We start from the raw sequence: 6,335 nt of genomic DNA, 5'->3' as shown, positions 1-6,335 counted from the left end.
GGATGCCTTTCGGGTTGAAGAGTGTTGGCTCAATGTTTGCAAGGGCAGTCCAAATTGGTTTTGAACCTCAGCTCCATAGAAATATGGAGGCCTACATGGATGACATAGTGGTCAAAACCAAGGACGGACCAACTCTTGTGCAAGATCTGGAAGAGACATTTGCTAACCTGCGCAAGATCAACCTCAAGCCGAACCCTGAGAAGTGCGTCTTCGGCGATCCGTCCAGCAAGCTTCTCGAGTTCTTTGTGTCACAGCACGGGATTGAGGCAAACCCAGACAAGATCAAGGCTATTGAGCAGATCGAGGCGCCCAAGCGGATCAAGGATGTGCGTCGGCTCACCGGCTGCGTTGCCGCCATGAGCCGATTCATCTCCAAATCCGCCGAGCACGCCCTTCCCTTCTTCAAAATCTTGAAGAAGGCAGGCCCAATAGAGTGGACCCCAGAAGCCGAGGCAGCACTGCAGGATATGAAGAAATACCTTTCCTCCACGCCAATACTGGTTGCGCCTAAACCACGAGAGCCGTTGCTGCTGTATCTAGCAGAAACGAATCAAGTGGTCAACGCCGCACTGGTGGCACGGAGGGAGGTCGACAAGGAGGCAGCAATGGCGGCAGAACCAGCGGATGGCAAGCCAAAGATTCCCCCGGCAGGGCCCGGTGCCGACAAGGCGCGGCCCCCGGCAGAGTCTGGAGCCACCAAGGCAATGCCCGCGCGGTCGAGTGAAGTGGTGCCAAAGAAGAAGATAGTGCAGCACCCGGTTTACTTTGTCAGCTCCCTCTTGCAGGGGGCTAGGTCAAGGTATTCCGATGTGCAAAAATTGCTCTTCGGCCTCCTTATGGCCTCGAGGAAGCTGCGTCACTACTTCCAGGCCCACGAGATCACTGCCATCACCCGCCTCCCATTGCAGCGGATACTGCACAACCCGGACGCAACCAGAAGGATTGTGGAATGGGCCTTGGTGCTGTCAAGCTTCGGTTTAAAGTTCGAAAGTACCTCGACAATTCAGAGCAGAGTCTTGGCATCACAGAATGGACCTTGACGCCTGACGAAGAAATCCAGGAGACCACTCTCCCCGGCAAGGAAGCAGACCGCGACTGGATCATGTACTTTGATGGAGCTTTCTCGCTGCAAGGTGCCGGTGCCGGTGTGCTGCTCGTCGCGCCCACCGGAGAACACCTCAAGTACATGATCTAGATGCACTTCCCCAGGGAGATGTCCACCAACAACACCGCTGAGTACGAGGGATTGCTTGCCGGTCTCAGGATCGCGGCAGACCTCAGGGTCAAGAAGCTCATCGTCAGGGGTGACTCGCAGCTCGTTGTCAGGCAGGTCAACAAGGATTATCAGAGCCCATTGATGGAAGCTTACATAGATGAGGTGAGAAAGCTGGAGGAATGCTTTGACGGTATCCAGGCGGAGCACGTCCCCCGAGCGGAGAACGACATTGCCGATTACCTGTCAAAGCGTGCCGCATTGAAGCTACCTGTGGAACCAGGTACCTTTTTGCTCTGGCTAACTCAACCATTCGTCGAACCATCAGCAGGGCAGAACAAGCTGAGGAAATCAGGTCCCGGCAAGTGCTTTCCTACCGAGCCCCCTGGGGCCGCCGGCAAGGGTGCGGCCGCGGACGCTGAGCCCGCCCAAGAGCAGCTGGCTCCGACAGGGCGTCAAGCCCTGGCCGTAGAGACAGCCGCTCCCATGGCGGAAGAGATGCCTTTGGTCCTTGTCGTCGAGCCCTAGGCTCCGGCATGGGCGCAGCATACCGTCCACTTCCTCCAAACAGGGGAGCTTCCTGAGGAGCAGGAAGAAGCAGAGAAAGTAGCCCGTCGGTCCTCCCTGTACCAGTTTGTCGATGACGTCCTGTACCGGAGGAGGCCAAACGGTGTGAAACTCAAATGCATCCCCCGGGAGGAAGGACTGGAGCTGTTGGCAGAGATACATGGAGGCGTATGTGGCTCCCACATAGGGTCAAGGGCCCTTGACAGGAAGGCGTCCGACAAGGTTTCTTCTGGCCCACCACCCTCCAGGATGTGGCGGCACTAGTAACCAAGCTTGAAGCGTGCCAGTTCCATTCAAAGAAGCTTCATCAACCAGCCCAAGCCCTTCAAACAATCCCTCTCTCCTGGCCATTCTCGGTCTGGGGCCTCGATATACTGGGCCCTTTCCCCCATGCTGTCGGGGGCTTTGAGTACTTGTACGTTGCAATTGACAAGTTCACAAAGTGGCCGGAGGTGGAAGCAGTGAGGAAGGTGACTGCTCAGTCAGCCGTCAAGTTCTTCAAAGGACTGGTCTGCCGTTTTGGTGTGCCAAACAGAGTCATCACCGACAACGACACGCAGTTCACAAGCCACACCTTCATGCAGTATATCCAAGACCTCGGCAGCAAGGTCTGTTTTGCTTCTGTGGCACATCCACGGAGCAACGGCCAAGCGGAGAGGGCAAATGCTGAAGTGTTGCAAGGCCTGAGAACGAAGACCTTTGACAAGCTGGGCAAGAGCGGAAGGCGCTGGATTGATGAGTTGCTGGCGGTTCTTCGGTCGATCAGGACGACGCCAAATCAAGCCACCGGCCAGACACCTTTTGCCCCGCTTTATGGGGCGGAAGCAGTTCTCCCCACGGAACTCATATACGGGTCACCTCGAGTGCTCGCTTATGATGAGCTTGAGCAAGAGCATTTGCGCCAAGATGACGCGACGCTCCTTGAGGAAGATCGTCTTCGGGCGGCTGTGAGAGAAGCGCGCTACCAGCAAGCCTTGTGCCGCTACCATAGCCGCAAGGTTCATGCCCGAGGCTTTGAGGAAGGCGACCTTTTTCTTCGGCGCGTTCAGTCGGCCAAGAATACCAACAAGTTGACGCCGAAGTGGGAGGGCCCTTATCGGGTAATACGAGTCACCAGGCCCGGTGCAGTCCGCCTGGTGACCGAAGATGCCGTTCCAGTGAGCAACTCCTGGAACATCGAGCATCTTTGCAAGTTTTACCCATAAGGCGCGGCTTGCTGGGCCTCCCGGCAAGCCACCTTTTGTACAAGCTTTGCCGGCAAGGCATGTGAAAGCACAAGTGCTCCCTGGGTGGTTTTGGTAATTAATGTCAACATATCTCTTGTTGGACTAACACTTTTACCTAGTATGTTTCAGATAAGTTCAACAATGGAGTGGCATGGACTAAAGGATGTGGAACCCCTTCAATATGCTAAGGACAAAGGATTGGCTCAAGCTTCAAGATCAAGACTCTACATTTTCTATTTTAGTGATCCAAGATCACATTGAGTCTATAGGAAAAGCCAATACTATCAAGGAGGGATGAGGTGTTGCTTAATGAGCCTCTTGCTTCATGTGCTTAGTGATATGCTCCAAAACCCTCAACTATCTTCCCACATCCACATATGACCTAAACCAAAAGTCAAGCTCGGCCCCACTGATTCTTTCTATCCGGCGCCACCGAGTTTCACATGTCATAGCCACTGCCACAAACCCTAGCAATTCAGTTTCACTGATAGGGATCTCGGTCTCACCGAGATGGGATTGTAATCTCACTGTGTATGTCCATTGCCAAAATTGGTCTCACCGAGTTTTAGCAATCGGTACTACCGAGATTACAATGCAAACTCTCTGGTTAGCTTATTACCAAAATCGGTCCCACCGAGTTTGTGTAATCGGTCTCACCGAGTTTGCCTGACCAACTCTCTGGTTAGCTTATTACCAAAATCGGTCCCACCGAGTTTGTGTAATTGGTCACACCGAGATTACGTTATGCCCTAACCCTAACCATATCGGTCCTACCGAGTTGCATCTCAGTCCCACCGAAAATCCTAACGGTCACTAGGTTTGCTAAATCGGTCCGACCGAGTTTAACCATTCGGTCCCACTGAGTTTGGCAGATAGTGTGTAACGGTTAGATTTTCTGTGGAGGCTATATATACCCCTCCACCCACTCTTCATTCGTGGAGAGAGCCATCAGAACACATCTACACTTCCAATACTTATGTTCTAAAAGAGAACCACCTACACTTGTGTTGAGCTCAAGATATTCCATTCCAACCATATGAATCTTGATCTCTAGCCTTCCCCAAGTTGCTTTCCACTCAAATCTTCTTTCCACCAAATCCAAATCCTGTGAGGGAGAGTTGAGTGTTGGGGAGACTATCATTTGAAGCACAAGAGCAAGGAGTTCATCATCAACACACCATTTGTTACTTCTTGGAGAGTGGTGTCTCCTAGATTGGCTAGGTGTCACTTGGGAGCCTCCGACAAGATTGTGGAGTTGAACCAAGGAGTTTGTAAGGGCAAGGAGATCGCCTACTTCATGAAGATCTACCGCTAGTGAGGCAAGTCCTTCGTGGGCAACGGCCATGATGGAATAGACAAGGTTGCTTCTTCGTGGACCCTTCGTGGGTGGAGCCCTCCGTGGACTCGCGCAACCGTTACCCTCCGTGGGTTGAAGTCTCCATCAACGTGGATGTATGATAGCATCACCTATCGGAACCACGCCAAAAACATCCGTGTCTCCAATTGCGTTTGAATACTCCAAACCCTTCCCTTTACATTCTTGCAAGTTGCATGCTTTACATTCCGCTGCTCATATACTCATTGCATGCTTGCTTTATATGTATTGTGTTTGTTAAACTTGTGCCTAAACTCCACTTAAACTTAAGAATATTAAAAAGTGCAACTTTTGGCACTTAGTGTCTAATCACCCCCCCTCTAGACACCTCTTCTCGATCCTTTCAATTGGTACCAGAGCTTTGGTCTCCATTGGCTTGGTTTAAACACCGTTGGAGGAAGATGGATGTGTCTACTTTACGGAGTCTTAGACATAGAGTGTCGATTCTTGATGGAGAGTATTTTCATGAGTGGAAAATGAAATGCTTGAGATTTTCAATGAATATCATTTGAACAAGTACATTGCTAGTCCTTGTGCACCTCATATTGATCCTTTGCACCCTACCCTAGATGAAGATATTGACATGATTCGTAATCTTAGAACTGTTGAGCTCATCATTAGAGGATTGCCCAAAAATTTGATTGCTAGTTTGCCTACTCTTGATTGTGCCTATACTATATGGAAATTTCTTGAGAAATGATTTCCCGATTATTCCTTAAAAAATTTAGACGAAATTCTCCATAAGTCTATTGCTTTGAGTAAGATGAACTCTAGTGATCCTAGTTTTGGTGATTGTCTTTTTGAGCTCACCAATCTCATGCGTGCTAAAGGAAACGTTGGAATCATTAGTGATATCATATCCGAAGCTATTAGAATTCATAAAGGTAACCACTTTGATGATCATTTATCTAATGAATTACCCTCTCTAGGAATTGATCAATCACAAGATGATGTTGAACATGGATACTATGATGAAAATGATAATAGTGACTATGATCTTGATGATGCAATGAGACATTTTGGTCTTATGGCAAATCTTCGCGGCTACATGGCTGGAGGAAAGGAATGGGTCCTTGATAGTGGATGTACTGATCATATGACCGGAGATGAAGATATGTTTCTTGAGCTTGCTGAAAATGACGGCCCTCGAAAATATGTCACTTTTGGTGATAATTCAAAGGGTAAGGTGGTTGGCCTTGGTAAGGTGGCCATCTCACATGATAGCTCCATACAAAATGTCATGCTTGTTGAATCCCTTGGATACAATTTACTTTCAGTTTCTAGACTTGCTAATTTCGGTTTCAATGTCCTATTCACTGAAGTAGATTGCCAAGTGTTTTGTAGAGACAATCATAAAATGGTCTTTACTGGTATACGTAGAGGAGATATTTACATTGTTGATTTCACTAAAAAGGCTCAACCTAAAACTTGCTTAATTGCTAAATCTTCTAAAGGCTGGTTGTGGCATAGAAGACTAGGTCATGTTGGAATGCGAAATCTTGATAAGCTTATTAAAGGTGATCATATCCTTGGAATAAAAGATGTCATATTTGATAAGGATAGACTTTGTAGCGCTTGTCAAGCAGGAAAACAAGTTGGAGGAAGTCACCGCGCAAAGAGCATCATGACCACAAGAAGACCACTCGAGCTACTTCACATGGATCTCTTTGGTCCAAATGCATACAAGAGTCTCGGTGGTAACTCATTTGGTCTAGTCATAGTTGATGATTTTTCAAGATTTACGTGGGTGTTCTTTCTTGATGACAAGTCGCGGGTCCAAAAGATCTTCAAAAACTTCGCTAGAAAGGCCCAAAATCAGTTTGACGTTAAGATCAAGAAGGTTCGGAGTGACAACAGAACGGAGTTCAAGAACGCAAATGTGGACACCTTTCTTGATGAAGAACGGATTTCACACGAGTTCTCGGCTACGTACACACCTCAACAAAATGGAGTT

This window comes from Triticum aestivum, chromosome 6A (assembly GCF_018294505.1).
Source record: "Triticum aestivum cultivar Chinese Spring chromosome 6A, IWGSC CS RefSeq v2.1, whole genome shotgun sequence".
Taxonomy (NCBI): Eukaryota; Viridiplantae; Streptophyta; class Magnoliopsida; order Poales; family Poaceae; genus Triticum; species Triticum aestivum.
The sequence above is the reverse complement of the archived record's forward strand: the minus strand, read 5'-3'. Positions refer to the sequence as shown.